At 44.2% G+C, this 18,860-nt stretch overlaps 1 pseudogene across 1 annotated transcript in view; it reads right to left on the bottom strand.

The window, feature by feature from the left end:
• The window catches only part of LOC146870136 (complement component receptor 1-like protein), a 796,036-nt pseudogene that overhangs the window by 686,709 nt on the left and 90,467 nt on the right, over positions 1-18,860 (bottom strand). Inside the window, exon 2 of the transcript XR_014978076.1 lies at positions 4,747-4,938. The product of XR_014978076.1 is annotated as a complement component receptor 1-like protein (transcript). The remainder of the gene's footprint in view (positions 1-4,746; positions 4,939-18,860) is intronic.

Below are 18,860 nucleotides of genomic sequence, written 5' to 3'. Positions count from 1 at the left end.
GTAGTGTTAGACATATTCTAGTGCTGGCGTGAAAGAATGATGGCCTTGAATTGGTTGAAATAACTGTTGTGATGCGATTGGCTAGTGGAGTTTGTTTATCGGTTGCTCATTGGCTATGTTGCTCCATAGACTGTACCTAGGATTGAGTAGAGAGGTTTGGGGAATAGCACGCGAGAGCAATCTTTACAGTACCTGTTGTATTTGTGGCCCAGGATTTTGCTACTGCGCATCCTGATTTCCGGCTATTTGACTATTCGCTATGTGATTTCGCCTGTCTGTCTGCAGTTCGTGTTTGAGGCAGCTAGAAGACCCCTGTGAATCTTGTGAACGTACCGGAAATTAGTGAGTATGTTGGTTTTAGTCGACTACAGCCTGCTGGCCTGCAACACAGAGCGTCAGCAGCCCCCCACCCTAAACTTTTAGGGGACCGCGTATCCCTAAACTTATATAAATGTGATTCCAACCCCCCATTGTACGTTTTGGCTAAAACCTGCATAATAGGCAGTGCTGGAAATAAAAAAAATATGTTCCAGGAACCCATAAACGAAATGGTGGTGGGGTTACAAGGGTGGGAGTTATTGAAATGCATTCAAATATATGCATGTGGAGCCGTAGGGCTGACAACTGTCTGGCGAGCATGAACCCCTGGAGTCCTGCAGGTCGGCGTGTGAGGACAGTATGCCTCAGTATTCACCATCCTAACCATATTTCAAATATTCGGGCTATCGCCGGTGGGCTCTGACCAGTTGGAAGCAAAGGAAACACTTCACTTTTAGATCCAATGCTTCAAGAATATATCTGCTTCTCGGGCCACGCAGATTACTTTTAGCACAGGTGCTCACCAAGTCAACTATTATAAACCCTTCTTGAAATGTCCTTGTTTAAAATACCTTAACCGTACATATGATAACTCCTGCTCCTCCTGAATTTCATTACAAAATATAATTACACTGATTACTCCTATCAAGTTATTTGCAAAGGTGCTTGATGTGGGGGAAAAAAACTCCCTGGAAATCGCAGATAAAAGTAAGAAAAGGGTAAACTCTGCTGTGCATTATTGTTTACGCTATGGTAAACCCTGCCTCCTAACTTATACCCCATTGAGTCTGTAACAACTAAATATTGATACTCATTGAATTCCAAATGCCTTTAGTTACTATGAGGTGCTAAGAATCGTTTGACTTCTTGTTTACATCGGTTTTAAAAATTCGAAAATAAATTACTTCGTATAGTTTTAATAAGTTTGTTTTCTCTTAAAATTTATTTATTTTCTCGCTCCTTAACCTTTGTTTTTGTTGTGTGTGTGTGTGTGTGTGTGTGTGTATATATGACTCTGTGTGGGTGGCTCTGTGTGTGTGGGTGGCTTTCTGTGTGTGGCTCTGTGTGTGGGTGCAAAAGCAATAGGTCTCGCATGTGAGAGTGATTAAGCTATTGACATTGTAAATAACAATGCCGTTTCTTTAAATGTTTTAAAAACAAAAACATAAACAAAAATAATGTCATGAGCAATGCCAATAGCTCTAACTTTAACAATGCCGAGACCATTGCATTGTAAATGCTTGTTAAATTAAATGTTTTAAGAGTTACCACTTTATTCCAATCAAGATGGCTTCAGGTGTGCCATACGTTTGTCATAAGTAGGACTGTTAGCGCTCTAGTTGTTCTTTAGAATACTCTGGGAAGCTGCAGTAGAACACAAAGGAATCAACTGACAGTCTCTGCCCTTGTTGGATGTACATGTTTTACTGAGAATTTCAGACTTCATTCTCACATGACTGAGAAAGATAATGTGAATTTACAGAAAATATGCTCTCAGTTTACCTTATAGATCACCTTCCAAACCTCTGTGGGAAAAGCATGAGAAAATAGTTTTCTCTCAAACATGATTCATGATATCACAGCAGAAGGCTTTTTCACATGGTAAAATCACCTTAGAACACACCACAATTCCTAAAATGAGTATGGTACCATCAACAAATGATTTGTAATGTAACTAAAGTCTTAAAACCTTCTATTAACTGCAATGCTTTTAAATGAGGTGCTATCATGTATATTGGTCCCAAGATGGCTGCCAACACTTCTTGGATGAAGTACTGGCAGCCAATCAGATCTCACGATGAGATGTGTGGTTAGGCTCCGCCCAGATATATCTATCTTTTTAACTCTAATTTTATCAGGAACTACTGAACGGATTTACGCCATTTAAGCAAAAGGCACGAGTCTGAACTGAGGACTACCTCTTTGCCAAATTTGGTGTAATTCCGTTCAGCAGTTCGGGCTGTAGCTGCGTCAACATGTCCTATGGGAAAATGCATGGGGAAAATGTGTTTTGGGACCCCCCTTTTTTCTCGGCCCCCGCTTGACGAATCACCGTGAAATTTTCAGGATAGGAGCGGACTGGAGCTGGCCAAAAGTTTGGAAAATTTCGCGAAGATTCATCAATCGGCGCCAACGTTATTCCAAATAGAATGTTGCGGACTTCCTATGGAAAATAGGTCCTAACTATAACTAACTACTGGCGACTGCCAGTATATATATATATATATATATATATATATATATATATATATATATATATATATATATATATATATATCATGAAACATAACTATGTAGCAAGGGGAAGGGGCTAATGGCGTTTTTCATTTTAAAAGCCAGAAGGGTTAGCCTTGGAAGTCTTAGTCTCAGATGTTGACCATGAAGATAAGGAAAGTTGTGATGAAAATCTCATGATGAAGATCTTTGCTCCTCTACATAGCCGTGAACATTCATAAAAGTCCCTGGTAAAGATTAAAGGGTGAGGCTGACTACCAGATGAAAGAAATGTAATGATAAATTAAGGTCCTCGACATAAAGCAGTCCACAGAATCAAAATGGGCTCAGTGTACTGTAGAGGCGGAACAAAAATGCCATGCAATTACGTTTATAAGCAAGTTCACACATGTTTTTGAAACCTAAAGTGACAACATACACTTCACAAGACAAAATCTCTGAATGAGAGGGTCACAAAAGGTGATTTAGGGCACAATGAGCAAGGAGGGACTTGTTATCCCGTGTGCAATATATGAAGCAGCCAGGAGGGGGTATGAAAAAAAGGTCCACTGACCTAATACACAACACTTTTATGACTGCAAGAGTTGTTTGCGATATACTACCCCCTACTTTGAGTTGAATACGTCTTTCCGACTCTTAAAAAGAGTTCTATTACTCATTACAAATCACTATTACGCTCCGAGTCACAATAAAATATCAACTGTTTTTCGTGACTATAAACTGTGGTTCTATACCATTGATCACATACCAATATCCAATATCCCTTTGTAAATCATATCTGAAGCTGTCAGGTTTATGAAGACCAACTGTCTAAAACTCAACCCGGACAAAACAAAAGTAGGACTCTTCAGCAGAGATGCGTTGCAATGGAGCTCCACCTGGTGGCTTGCAGATCATGAACCCACACCGTTCCAGAAAACCCAAGCCAAGAACCTCAAAACAGTGGTGTACAACCAGCATGTAATGATCAGCCAAGTCAAGACAGCCACCGTCTACTGCTTTCTCACCCTCAAAATGCTCATGAAAATCTTCAAATGGCTCCTGGTCAACACATGCAGAGCAGTCACCCAGGCTTTCACCACCAGAAAGCTAGACTATAGCAATACACTTTATGTCAGCATAACCGCCCACAGACCAGAAGACTTCATACTGTACAAAACACAGTGGCTAGACTCACACTGAGGCTTCCTCCCAAAGCGCACATCACCCTGCACGTCAAACTCCTTCACTGCCTCCCCATTCACAAATTGCGCTCTTCAAACTCTTCACACACATACAAAGCCCTGCACTACCTTGGCCCCACCTACCTCAACGGAAGCATCAACTTCCACACCCTGCCCAGACATCTCTGCTCGGCTGGACTACTACTCATACACAGAACCAGAGCGGGCAGTCGTGCCTTCTTCAATTTCGCTCCCAAAGCCTTGAATGATCTGCCCCTACACATTATAGGCACCTCCTCAGCACTTGAACAAGAAATTGAAGACATGACTCTTCACCTAGACCCCAGACACGGCCGGCTCTGCCCCTGCTTTTCTGCTTCAAGGTGCCCTCCCGGGTGAGTTGTGCACTGTACAAATACACTTAATATAACATAACTTAACATAAACACAATAAGTCGCGCCTTCTTCTATTTGGCTCCCATATTCTTGAACTATCTGCCCCTACACATTAGAGGCACCTCCTCGGCACATCAGCAAGAAACCTTTACGGAATATAGGCTGCTTTTTAAATAAAAATAAAGAGAAGTTTTCTTTTTGTGAATGCACATGCAGGTATGGAGGTCTTCTGTCCCTTGTAAGCAACCATCCGATTGTTCACAGCCATTTGCAGACAGTCGCAAATATCGACCTACCGAATTAACATACATTCGGCAGTTGGTTTTGCAACCTCCTGTAAATGGACAATTAACAAAGCCATCTCTGTGTAGTAGGTCATATTAAGTAACTGCTCGTAAAAAAAGTCTGTGTCAAATTGGCACATAATATTTTTCAAGCAGATACTAGTACATCAGGTCCTATGTTTCAAGTGTACGCCAGGTGAAAAATATCAAAGTCATTCATATGTGAATCTGTGAATAGCAAGCCCATGTAACAGCAATGTTTCATATCCATGCACTCACAAGGGAATCAGTATCTGATAGGACTATTGTAATCATAAAAATGTGTGTGCGCGAACCATCCAAATACTCACGTTGACAGAATTCTGGGACTGTGGACCATTCCAATGTATCAAGGCTCGTTATGGTGTTGCTCATTCTACGCAGTACAACATACCCGGGTCGGCACTTGTAAATTACATTACTCCCAACTGGAAAAACACTTTGGTTTATATATATCTCCAAGACTTCTGCAAAATCAAACCTTGTTGGGAATTTACAGCTACCTGTTCAAAAACGAAAAAAACAGAAGGAATACCATTAGGAGAAAACGGTCTTCCATGTTCATAAATACCAAATTACCCAAACTGCTTTGACAGTGCAAGGATAAAGTAACCTTATTTTCAAGAGTAACAATGTACTGTTTACTTTCCAACTGTAAAAATATAAATCTACTGCGTCTCTGATTCATAGCACAACAATTGAAAGGTTACTAGTTTTCAAAAATATCAATGAAAAAAACTAAATTTTCATCAGATAGATGCATATCTTTATTCAGTTAAATGCTTAACCATAAAATATATCAATCATACAAAAACGATGCATAAACTCATAAAATCTTGATTTATTGTACCAGGTATATAAAAACATAAAGAACCATCCCCAAACACCGTTTTACAATAAATGATCGATAAAAAGTGTCTTCCCTCCAACCACATAAAAACAGAGGCGTGCTTCTTAGTGAGGCCCTCACTTCATGGCCAGGCCCCTTTTCATTTTCATCAGTCAGATTGGTACACCTTTCTGTGAGGCACTCAAGCTCAGTGAACGGATGAAACAGAAGAAGTGCCCTTGATTGTGTACTCATAGGTTGTCTTCCACCGGGCCCTGCCGTGGATGAGAGGAGGCAACAGCTCTGAGTGGTGGATACAGCAGACAATAGCAAACTTAAGAGGCATTTCATAGCTTCTTACACACGTTGACCCTAATTCCATCACAGTGTCTCTCTCTCTCTCTGTCAGTCAGCCTCTCTCTGTCAGTCAGTCTCTCTCTCTGTGTCAGTCTCTGTCAGTCAGCCTCTCTCTCTGTCTGTCTCTCTCTGTCAGTCAGTCAGTCTCTCTCTCTGTCAGTCAGTCTCTCTCTTAATCAGTCTCTCTTTGTCAGTCTCTTTCTCAGTCAGTCTCTCAGTCAGTCAGTCTCTCAGTCAGTCAGTCAGTCTCTCTCTGTCAGTCAGCCAGTCTCTCTCTGTCAGTCAGTCACTCAGGCAGTCTCTCTCTCTCTCAGTCAGTCTCTCTCTCTGTCTCTCTCTATCTCTCTCTGTCAGTCAGTCAGTCAGTATCTCTCTGTCAGTCAGTCTCTCTCAGTCAGTCAGTCAGTCTCTCTCTGTCAGTCAGTCTCTCTCTCTGTCAGTCAGTCTCTCTCTCTCCGTCAGTCTCTCTCTCTCAGTCTCTCTCTCTCTCTCAGTCTCGGTCTGTCAGTCTCAGTCTGTCAGTCTCTGTGTCAGTCAGTTTCTCTCTCGGTCAGTCAGTCAGCCAGTCTCTCTCTCTCTGGCAGTCTGTCTCTCTCTACTGTACTGTTCATGAAACGGTTTGATAATGATATGTTGATGGCTATCTTGCAAATGTATGGAGTCTGGTGTGAAAACATGTGCAAAGGTTGTTTTCCCAAACTTCCAAAGCTATTCCTACTTTTAACAAACTGGAGAGAAACCAGTCACTGTTCTTTCTTGTGTTTTTTCTCTTCCTTTTATTCTTTAAAGGTGATGAGAATGGACTATGCTGAAAAGGGTTTGCACAATTAATTTAGCAGCATCCAAGGAATGGGACGTCCTTGAATCAGTCCCCTGTCTCAATCTTGAGTTCACTGTGGTTGACCATCATGAAGACCTGGTTTTGGCTTGAATGACTCAGGAGCAACCAGCAGAATGTGGGGGGACCAGAACACCACAGGGATGCCATCTGAACATTGCCTTTACCCAGTATGAAAAGGGGTCATGGGTGAACAAATAATTTGGTACTGGGTTGCAACTGAGCAACTCCTTTCATTTCCTGGATGAACCCTTTGCACCCACGTAGGCCCAGGCGAGCCATACATACTGCAAACAATCACAAAGACAGGAAGGACCCTTCTGCCAGTACCACAGAACTCTGCAACCTTGTCAGACGCACGTAGTTATTGAAGAATTTATCTGTGAGTTGCGGCATAAGCATCTTTTACATTTTAATGCAGCTGCTTAAGTCATTTGAATAGTTACTGGCGCAATTCCATCACAAATCCATCGCAAACTGACATCACCAATGCATTTGGAAGACGGAAGAATGAAGTTCCGCTCTCAATAGTTGCACCAAACTGCCATCCAAGTGTTTTAAAAAATAAATATACTCTGGGGGAAAAAAGTACCAAATTGAATGAAAAGGATTCTCCCTGCAAAAGGCAAATACAGAAATGTTATTGTTCTTCTACGTAATCCGTTAATGCTTGAAGTCTTCAGACAAGGCAGATTGGCATGCATTCTATCTAGCCTTTACACTAATAATGTATACACGAATTTGGACCATTTCTTGAAAGGAATCCACTCATTCTGTAATAAGGTAAAACATAAAAGCCCCACCTGGTTGTTGCTTAAGCGTTTACTTTAAAGCAGGAGTGAGCGAAATTTAAATTTCACCAGCAGCTTTGCAAAGTTGAAAACTTTGTAAAGTTGAAAACTTCGCAAAGTTTGCAAATTTTGTCAGTAGATCAAAATGCTGACCACGGTGAAAAGTTTAGCTAAAAACCTTTTTGCAAAAAAAGTTGCTTACAAAACCTTGCAGCCAAGAAACAGTATTCTCCTGCTAAAAATGATTTTTGTAGGACTGTTTTCCCATGCATGTGTTAAAACCTTCCGTGCGTCGAACGGCCGGGAGCCGTCCGATGTCACGGGTGGCGTGTGCGTCGGACGGCTCCCGGCCGTCCTAGCACCCAACCACGTGGGAAGCGCTGGCGCTCCCCACGTGGGACGCCCATCTACGTTCCCCCACCGGGGAAGGCAGGGGAAGCCCTTCCCCCGCACCCTCTCCACGTCATTGGAGGATTCCCAACGCGCTGGAAGCCATTTGCTTCCAGCGGGTTGGGAAGAGAGGAGGTGAGTTTCTCCACGGGGGAGGGGGGTATTTAAACAAAAGAGGCATCGGGGGAAAGGAAAGGGTAGATTTTGCATAATGTTTTTTAAAAAGTGGCCCACTGGACCACCCAGGAATACTTAGTGGGGAGTGGCCCCTTGAGCAAGGGTCACTCCCCTTTGGGGGCTATGTTTTTGGCTGTCTGCCCCCACGGGGGGGCAGATCTCGCCTTTTTATTTTTTAAATCTAGGGCCCACTAGGCCACCAGGGATTTTTTTTTTGAGTGAGTGACCCCTTGGGCAAGGGTCGCTCTCCTTTGGGGGTTGTGTCTCGCCATGTTTGGCCCACTAGACCACCAGGGATCCGTTTGTGGGGAGTGGCCCCGTGGGCAAGGGTCGCTCCCCTTATGGGGGCAATGTTTTTTGGCTCTGTCTGCCCCCCTGGGGGGCAGATTTTGCCACTATTTTTTTTAAAGTGGCCCATTGGACCACCAGGGAATACTTTGTGGGGAGTGGCCCCTTGGGCAAGGGTCACTCCCATTTGGGGGCTATGTTTTTGGCTATCTGCCCCCCAGGGGGTTGGGGGGCAGATCTCGCCTTTTATTTAAATCTAGGGCCCACTAGGCCACCAGGGATTTTTTTGGGTGAGAATGACCCCTTGGGCAAGGGTCGCTCTCCTTTGGGGGCTGTGTCTTGCCATGTTTGGCCCACTAGACCACCAGGGATCCGTTTGTGGGGAGTGGCCCCTTGGGCAAGGGTCGCTCCCCTTATGGGGGCAATGTTTTTTGGCTCTGTCTGCCCCCCTGGGGGGCAGATTTTGCCACTATTTTTTTTAAAGTGGCCCATTGGACCACCAGGGAATACTTTGTGGGGAGTGGCCCCTTGGGCAAGGGTCACTCCCCTTTGGGGGCTATGTTTTTGGCTATCTGCCCCCCAGGGGTTTGGGGGGCAGATCTCGCCTTTTATTTAAATCTAGGGCCCACTAGGCCACCAGGGATTTTTTTGGGTGAGAATGACCCCTTGGGCAAGGGTCGCTCTCCTTTGGGGGCTGTGTCTTGCCATGTTTGGGCCCACTAGACCACCAGGGATTTGTTTGTGGGGAGTGGCCCCTTGGGCAAGGGTCGCTCCCCTTTGGGAAGCATTGTGTCCGTTTCTGCACCCCTGGGGGGCAGATCGGCATATTTTTGTTTTGTATGGCCACTAGGTCACCAGGGATTTATTTGTGGGGAGTGGCCCCTTGGGCAAGAGATGCTCCGTTTCTGCCCCCCCCCCCGAGGGGCAGATTGGATGATTTCTTTTTTTGTATGGCCACTATGCCACCCGGGTTATTTTTTTTTATGTTGGAGAGCGGGCCCTTGGACAAGGGTCGCTCCCCTTTATGGGAGGATGATTGTGGCCATTTCTGTCCACTTTGGGTGGCAGATTAGCAGTATGTTTTTTAGGCCCATCTGCCCCCATGGGGGGCAGAAGCCACTAGACAACAGGGGTTTTTAAATGTTTGTATAGTGGCCTCAAGGGCAAGGGTTGCTCCCATTTTTCGGGGGTGAATATTTTATTTATACTCTTAGGCCCACCTACCCCTTAGCTTGGCTGGTGGATTGTATGTGGATTGGTGCATAATTTGCATATGTGATTGTAATGTTTTTTTTTCTCCTTATTAGGTCTCGCTTGACCCAGCGCATGCGCTGGTCTAGCGAGACTTATTGAGAGGGCACCAAAAAGTGCTACCAGGCCAGCCTAGAGCTACAGTGCATGTGCCCGGGCGCGCGCGCCACGCTTAACCGCGATTACTTTAATTTTCGCGGCCGCTTTGATGTTTGATCGGGATCACTTTCGCGGCTGCACGCCCGCTTGGCATAGCCAATAGGTCTCGCTTTTGGGACCTTATAAGTATTTAGTTATGCAACCGTTGCATGGCTAAACACTTATAAGGTCCCAAAGGCGAGACCTATTGGCTAAGCCAATGCTTGTTATTCTAGTGTAAAGCTTTTGATTCCGGTTTCAGCAGTGGTTGTTCTGCAGTTTTGCGTATTCGCATTTCTTTGGTAAGAAAAACATTTTTGTTGTATTTACTCCAAATGAGTATTATTGTCATGCATGGATGAATTTTTTGTAAGTGGTGTCATAATAGCAGCATATTTAGCTCATGGGTTGTGCATGAAATTCTTTGCGATGTGTTTTGCGTTGTCGTATGTGTATTTTTTTTTTTTCTATATTAGTGGGATACTGTTGGTCCTTGCTGTGTCTGTGCAGAGTAGGTAGTGGTGAGTTTAGCTGCTTCTAGCAAGTGAGTGGTATAGTGTTGGAGTATACAGGTCTTTGTCATAAAGCTACATTTTGTTTATTTCTTTTTTTACAAAGGGTTTGTTATTGTTGACTTGTTTGACAAGTTAACTTTGTTAGTAAGCATTATGGCTAGCCGTAGAATTACTGCTCAGCAGGTGGTTAGTATGCTTCTTGAATCTTCCTCTGAGCAGGCTTATGAGACTGACAGTGCGTCTGAGGGAGAGAAGGGAGGGGAAGATTCAGGCAGTGAGTTTTCTTTCCACATGAATGATTGGATGATGAAGCTACTCTCAGTGCGGATGAAGTGCCTGTTTTAGAGGAGGATACTGATGTGCCGATGGTGCAAGAGGCATCTGGATTGCAGCACTGGATGCTGGACTCTGGGTTGATCCAAACATGGTGCAGTTGGTGCTGCCTGCCTTTAGTGGAGATGCAGGGTGTAGAGTGGATTGTGATTTTGTTTTGCCTATACAGTTTTTTCAGTTGTTCATGGATGATGTAATTTTTGGGTGAGATTGTTGAGCAGACTAATTTGTATGCTGAACAGATTTTGAGGGACAACAGTGCCAGGCTTAGGCCCCGCTCTAGAGCTACCCAGTGGACTCCCACAAATCTGGATGAGATGAAGAAGTTTGACTTTTTTGATGGGCTTGATAAGGAAGCCGTCCCTGGCTTCATATTGGTCTACCAGTCCCTTGATGGCAACAGCCATATTTCCTGCAATTATGAGTCGTGATCGTTATTTACTTTTTCTTCGGATGCTCCATTTTGTTGATAATGCTTTGGCATTGCCACAAGATAACCCTGACTGTGACCGTCTTTTTAAGATTCGGCCTGTTCTTGATCACTTTGTTGATCGATTTTCAGAGATCTATACTTCAGGCAAAGAAATATCTCTTGATGAATTTTTGGTCCTGTTCAAGGGCTGCTTGGTTTTTAGGCAGTACATTCCTAGCAAGAGAGCACGTTATGGAATTAAGATGTATATGTTGTCTGAGAGTAGGACAGGATATGTCTATAATTTACGGGTGTACACTGGTAGGGATCCCACTATTGACCCCCCTGGTTGTCCATCCACTTTTGGAGTTTCTGAGAAAATTGTGTGGGATCTTGTTAGAAGACTGTTTAACAGAGGCCACCATTTGTACCTTGATAACTTCTACACTGCTGTGCAATTGTTTAAGGAATTGTTCAAAGTGGACACTTTTGCTTGTGGCACAATCCGCTCTAACCGTAAAGGTTACCCAAAAGAGCTTGTTTGTAAAAAGCTTCAGAGGGGACAGTGCAGTGCCTTGTGTATTGAGGAACAGCTAGCTGTGAAATTTGTGGACAGGAGGGATGTGTACATGCTGACTACCATTCATGATGAGAGTACTTCACCTGTGACTGTTTGGGGTCAGGCTGCTGAAGTGCACAAACGTGTGTAAATTGTAGACTACAATAAGCACATTGGTGGTGTCGATAGAGTAGATTAGAGGTTGGAACCTTACACGGCTATTCGGAAGACTTACATTTGGTATCAGAAGTTGGCCATTCATCTCTTCAATTTAGCAACTTTCAATGCTTTTGTTGTGTACAAGGAGTGTTCTCCTGCGTCATAGATGACTTTTGTTCAGTTTCAGGAGTCTGTGATAGGCAGCCTTGTTGTTGTGGAATAGGCAAGTGTTCCTAGAGTTGGAGTGGCAGAGAATGTGGCTACATTGAAAGATCGCCACTTTCCTGATTTAATTCCTCCCACGCTCCAAAAAAACAATCCCTGTAAGAGATGTAGAGTCTGCTTGCGAAGAGGTGTGCGGAAGGAGAGTCGTATGCACTGTGCCGATTGTCCTTCTAATCCTGGGTTGTGTGTGCCCACATGTTTCAGATTGTATCACACTCAAAAGAGTTTCTGGAAGCAACTGTGAGTCTAATAGTGTACTGCCTGGTCTGTATGGTTTTATATAGTTGTTCAGTTTCACATTTGGCAATAGAATGATGTCTTTAGTTACTGCTGTTGTTTTTGTAGTTGTAGTTTTGTATCTAGTTGCAATTGGTTTGTGTTTTCTTTCTTGTTTAAAAAAAAATGTATGACCGTGTGCGAGGACTGTCTCTTGGCTGTCGGTGAGTGGACTGGCGCTTGGCTGGTGGTGTGCGTGAATTGGCTCTTGGCTGGCTGTGTGCGTGGACTGGTGCTTGGCTGGCTGTAGGCGTGGACTGGCGCTTGGCTGGCGGTGTGCGTGGATTGGCGCTTGGCTGGCGGTGTGCGTAGAATGGTGCTTGGCTGGCAGTGTGCGTGGAATGGTGCTTGGCTGGCGGTGTGCATGGACTGGTGCTTGGCTGGCGGTGAGCGTGGACTGGTGCTTGGCGGGCGGTGTGCGTGGATTGGCGCTTGGCTGGCGGTGTGAGTGGACTGACACTTGGCTGGCGGTGTGCGTGGACTGGCACTTGGCTGGCGGTGTGTGTGGACTGGCACTTGGCTGGCAGTGTGCGTGGACTGGCGCTTGGCTGGCGGTGTGCGTGGACGGGCTCTTGGCTGGCGGTGTGCGAGTAGTGACTTGCTGCTGGTCACTACACACACTGCTAGCTAAATGCCACTCCACGCAATACGTGAGCTGGTGTGGTTGTTGTGTCAGGAATGTGGGTGTGCGAAAGTGAGGGGCCCTTGAATGGCGCTGTCTGCCGGTGTGAGTGTTGTACTGTGCTGGGCCTGCGGCTGGCGGTGTGAATGGTTTTGTATGTGTCACATGTATGAAAGGTGTATGAATGGCCTGTAAAGCGGTTGGTGCCTTGTCGTTGCTTTACAGCTCACAAGCTGTGAGTCAATGGTTCAGTTTCTCGTCCTTTCAATTATTAATAGTGCATTTTTATTTTTGTGAAATCTCTGGTTAATACAACTGTATATACTGAACCATCACTCGTGCCAAATCCAACCAGTTTGTCTGTGTGCTTGAAGAATAGGTGGTTGTGCAGAAATATTTGTCTTTTCGGTCTTTCTTACGCAGGGTGTACCTTGTCCCTTTTTGTGAAAGATCTAATGTGTTTCGTGCCTGTTGGTGTGAATGGTCTTGTGTGTATCACGAATGAAAGGTGAGTGAATGGCCTGTAAAGTGGTTGGGGTCTTGACGTGGCTTTACAGCTCACGAGCTGCGAGTCACTGGTTCAATTTTTTGTCCTTTCAATTCTTGACAGTGCATTTCATTTTTGTGAAATCTCTTGTTAATAACATTTTATATACTGAACCATCATTCGCCCTAGTGCCAAATCCAACCAGTATGTGTGTGTGCTTGAGGAATAGATGGCTTTGCAGTAATCTTTGTCTTTTTAGTCTCTCTGCCAAGGTGTACATTCCATCTAAGAAAAACCTACCAACTGTAGATATTGTCGTAAACTAAACACCCATGGAAGTACATGGTGATGTCTCTCTTGTGGATCCCAACAAGTTATCGTACCCACAATGTCCTGCAAACCTCAAAATGTGTCTGTCGCATTTTCCTTGCATTATTGTGCCAAAATGTTCACACTGCAGAAAGAAAGAAGAAGTTTCCTACGCCCCGCCTTTCTCCAAGTATCCCAATAGAAATGGTACCTAACTCGCGTGGGTGGGTCAAGGACCCGTGACAGGCAAGGGCCCAAAACCTATTGAGGTGACATCAAAATTGCCTATCACAAAACAACCTGGTTTTGCAAGGGGGGTCTCCTGGGTTTTAGGCCCCGTGCTCGGCGGCCAGCTGGGAAAACCTACCAAACCCACACATTTCTGAAAACTAGACACCCTGGGGATTCCAGGGAGGTATGGCTTGCGTGGATCCCCCAACGCTTTTTTACTCAGAATCCCCTGCAAACCTCAAATTTAGCTGAAATAAATCACTTTTTCCACACATTTTTGTGTGAGAAAGTTGTGGCATCACCGGACTGACACAAATTTCCTCCAACCCAGTGTTCCCCTGGGTCTCCCGATAAAAATGGTGCCTCACTCATGTGGGAGGCCCAAGTACCTGTGACAGGCAAGGGTCCAAAACGTAGTGAGGCGGCATCAAAATTGCCTATCACAAAACTACCTGGTTTTGCAAGGGGGGTTCACCTGGGTTTTTGGCCCCGTGCTCGGCGGCCAGCTAGGGAAGCCTACCAAACCCACACATTTCTGAAAACTAGACACCCGGGGGATTCCAGAGAGGTATGGCTTTCGCTGGATCCCCCAACGTTTTCTTACCCAGAATCCCCTGCAAACCTCAAAATTAGCCGTAAATATCACCTTTTCCACATATTTTTGTGTGAGAAAGTTGTGGCATCACTAGGCTGACACAAATTTCCTATCGCCCAGTGTTCCCCCAAGTCTCCCGATAAAAATGGTGCCTCACTCGTGTGGGAGGCCCAAGTGCCCGCGACAGGCAAGGGCCCAAAACTTATTGAGGCGACATCAAAATTGCCTATCATAAAATGTTTTGGGCCCTTGCCTGTCGCAGGTACTTTGGTCTCCCACACGATTGAGGCACCATTTTTATCGGGAGACCTGGGGGAACGCTGGGTGGTAGGAAATTTGTGTCAGCCTGGTGATGCCACAACTTTCCCACACAAAAATATGTGGAAAAAGTGATTTTTTGGGCTAAATTTGAGGTTTGCAGGGGATTCTGGGCAAGAACACTTTGGGGGATCCACACAAGCCATACCTCCCTGGAATCCCCCGGGTGTGTAGTTTTCAGAAATGTGTAGGTTTGCTAGGGTTCCCTAGGTACCGGCGGAGCTAGGGTTCAAAAACTACGGCTAGGCCCTTTGCAAAAAAAGGGTCATTTTTCACTGTGAAAATGTGGTGTGTCCACCTTGCGTTTTGAGCCTTTCCTGTCATGGGCACTAGGCCTACCCACACAAGTCAGGTACCATTTTTCTTGGAAGACTTTGGGGAACGCGGGGTGGGTGAAATTTTGTGGATCCACGCAGATTCCAGAACTTTGCACCACAGAAATGTGAGGAAAATGTGTTTTGACAATTTTTTAGGTTTGCAAGGGATTCTGGGTAACAGAACCTAGTGAGAGCCACTCAAGTCACCCCATCCTGGATTCCCCTGGGTGTCTAGTTTTCAAAAATGCATAGGTTTGCTAGGTTTCCCAAGGTGCCGGCAGAGCTAGAGTTCAAAAACTACAGCTAGGCACTTTGCAAAAAAAGGGTCATTTTTCACTGTGAAAATGTGGTGTGTCCACGTTGCATTTTGAGCCGTTTCCTGTCGTGGGCACTAGTCCTACCCACACAAGTGAGGTACCATTTTTATCGGGAGACTTAGGGTAACACAGAATAGTAGACCAACTGTTATTACCTATTGACTTTTGATGCATTTCTGCCTTCCAAATAAAAGACAATGTGTAAAAAATAAGTCACTTTGAAAAATGTCCTATTATTCTCATGCTAGTATGGGTATTCCCAATTTTGGAAATGTGCAAATATCTACTGTTTCTAAACTCTATATTTTGTTCCCATTTCAGAAATACATAGGTGTCTTTCATACCGAATTTTCCATGTATACATTTTCCCAGAATAATTGCTATACACCCAATATATAATAAAAAATCATTGCAAGTCGCTGCTCAGTTATTGGCTCTGGGTTCGTTGGGTTCTTGGTGAACATACAAGTCCTATATATACCCACAACCAGAAAGGTCCAGCGGATGTAACAGTATATTGGTTTCAAAGAGCTGTCATAATTAGACAAAGTTACAGGTGAAAACGTTGACACAAACGGCAGTTTTTTTCAACTAATTTTTAATTTTTCCTATATTTAACTGTTAGTTTCTATAAAGAAAACTTGAAGGATCTACACAAATGACCCCTTGCTGAATTCTGTCTACGTTTTACAAATGTATTGCTTTCCAGGATCCATTATTGCTTTCATACCCATTTCTACCATTAACTGGAAGGAAGTTGAAAGCGCAAAAAATAGCAAAAATAGGCTATGTCCCAGAAAAATGCCAAAACTGTGTAAAAAATGTTGGTTTTCTGACAAAAGTCTGCTTGTCCCTGAAAGCTGGGAAGATAGTGATTTCAGCACCACAACCCCTTTTTTGATACCATTTGCAGGGAAAAAAACAGATGCTTTCACCTGGAGCCCTTTTTTCCCCATTTTGCCCCAGAAAAACAAAATTTAGCTGTATTTTGCCTATTTTCTGGGTCCCCTCCAGGGGAATCCACAAACCCTGGGTACCTTTAGAATCCCCATGATGTTGGAAAAAAAGGACGCTAATTTGGCATGCATACCTTATATAGTCAAAAAGTTACAGGGGCCTAAGCGCGATCTATCCCATTTATAAAAAAAAAAGGCTTACCACAGGGGAGGAAAAGGCCTAGCAGCGAATGGGTTAAACGTTGAAGCCCCTTTGTACTTAACCAAACTTGTGATTTGTTTTCATAAGCTTCATATATTTTGCAGAAGAAAACTTTAAGGCTTCAAGAGACCTTCAGAAAACTAGAACAAGCATTGGCATAGCCAATAGGTCTCGCCTTTGGGACATTATAAGTGTTAGGCATGCAACAGTTGATGTTGCACCAAGGATATTGTGCTGTATAATTAAATACCTATAAGGCCTCAAAGGCGAGACCTATTGGCAATGCCAATGCTTGTTTGAATTGCTTGCACTCTTTCTTAACTAGATGGTAGCCCGAGACCACATCTCGGAGAAAGGGTCGCACTCTCTTTTTTTTTTTTCATTTTTATTTTATTTCAAGGCATACTTTCGCAGCAGTAAAATCAACTCAAGCGCTTTTGCTCTTTAACCATCATCATGGTAAGGAGGCGCCAAGTGAGCTGGGGCTACTGCCAGCTTTTGTATGGAAATGAAGTGCGTATCGAGAAAGACAGATTGTCACCGTAATCTAGATGTGAATATTTGCATACAGTGTATTAACTGCAAAAGCATTCAATTCACATATGACATGCAACATAACCTCAATTCATTTTAATTTTCCAACCTAGTAAAACTGCTTGCATTAGTGCAAGTTTGTTACAGGCAAATTTTTTTCGAACTGTGCCGAAGACGCAAAGAATCAAACTTGTGCAAAGTGAGTCACTTTCACTAGTTTAGTCTGCACAGCATAAACGTTACAGATCTTAGAATATTTTCTTACCTGACACTCCAAGTCTGGGTCCCAACACAGAAACGCCAGCTAGTGCCAGCTGCTCACAGATCTTGAAGGACCTGTCCCCAGCGGAATATAAACTCCCTGGTCCTCCTTGCCACGTGACCTGCATGTCTAATGCAGCCCTGACAATTAAAACACAAGCATTTGCAATGCAATAGGTCTCGCATTTACGTGAGTTTGAGCTACTGACATTGTAAATGACAATGGTTTTTATTAATGTGTTTGTTTTTTAAACATAAATAAAAGGCATTGTCATTTACAATGCTAATAGCTTAAACTCTCACAAATGTGAGACTTATTGCATTGCAAATGCTTGTGTTATTAAAGCTGCACTTCTGTAGCTTGAAGGTTTAGGACTAAACAATATTTTCAAAAGGTTGACTGACTAAACTGTGCTTTGCAATTTCAATAGTAATCAGGTTGAAAAATGAAGAGCTTTGATTTGTTCTTTTCATAAAAATATTATGTGAACTCGTAAAATTATTCTGTTTACCCAAACTCATACTTATTGCAATAATCACTACAACACACAAGACCCGCACAAGACCGTGCGTGCATTTCTACAAGTATTCAGCAATAGAAAATAATTTGTGTGTTTAGTGCTGTTCAAATTATACTAGAGGGTGTAATAAAGTGAGTCGGGCAGGAGGGGCCTCCTGATCCCAAGATTTTTGACTGGGTCGTGGTTTTGTGCATTATGTTAAACAGCATATCTGTCCAAAGGGAGAGGCTAGCATACATTACAAAAGTCCGGAAACTACCACGCAATGGCTTGTTGCACATGGTTAAAAGAAGAAAACCATGTCAATAAAAATGAAGCAAAAAGAGCCTGCAGAGCGATTAGACTGAGTGGAAGGCACAGTAATACCTTTGTGTTGAATTTGCGCTATACGAGCCTGCAGCGTAAGTTGCAGCGCTCCTAATGTGTGCCAGGATATTTAAAAGTGCTACAATAGCCTGTAGAGCGATTAAGCAGAGTGTAAGGCACAGTAATACCTTTGTTTTGAGTTTGCACTATATGAGCCTGCAGCGTGAGCTGCAGCGCTCCTAATGTGTACCGGGATGGTTAAAAGCGCTACAAGTGTAAGGCGCAGTAATACCTTCCGGTTGAGTTTGTAGAGAGTAAGTAGCGCTCCAAATGTGTGGCAGGACAGTCACAAGCGCTGCAACACCTTTGGGTTGAGTCTGCACAGGAAGAGAGGAAAAGTGGGACAGAGGAGGCAGCTGAGGGAAGGCAGCTAAGGGAAGGGTGGAGGCGAAGTAGGTGTTAAAGAAGGGAGGAGAGATGGGATTACGGCGGACCTAGCCCTGCAGCTGCGTCTGGTTACATGCTGGCACTCGTAAGATCCTGCTCTCACAGCCTGGTGAGCGAGCCCTCTTACCCCCGCAGGGCACTCAATAGTGTCCAGGAATTGACTGCGCAGAACATGCAGCGAGAGGCCAACTCGCGCATTTTATCCAGCTTGCCATAACATCAGATTGTAAAACGCATTCTTTCGGATGATCTCGAATTTCTTGAAAGGCAGGCTCCTAATGTGTGCCAGGATGGTTAAAAGCGCTACAATAGCCTGTGGAGCGATTAGGTGGAGTGTAAGGCACAATAATACCTTTGTTTTGAGTTTGCGCTATACGAGCCTGCAGCGTGAGCTGCATCGCTCCTAATGTGTGCCGGGATGGTTAAAAGCGCTACAATAGCCTGTAGACCTATTAGGCTGAGTG

Source organism: Triturus cristatus, chromosome 1_1 (assembly GCF_964204655.1).
Source record: "Triturus cristatus chromosome 1_1, aTriCri1.1, whole genome shotgun sequence".
Lineage (NCBI taxonomy): Eukaryota > Metazoa > Chordata > Amphibia > Caudata > Salamandridae > Triturus > Triturus cristatus.
The sequence above is the reverse complement of the archived record's forward strand: the minus strand, read 5'-3'. Positions and strand labels throughout refer to the sequence as shown.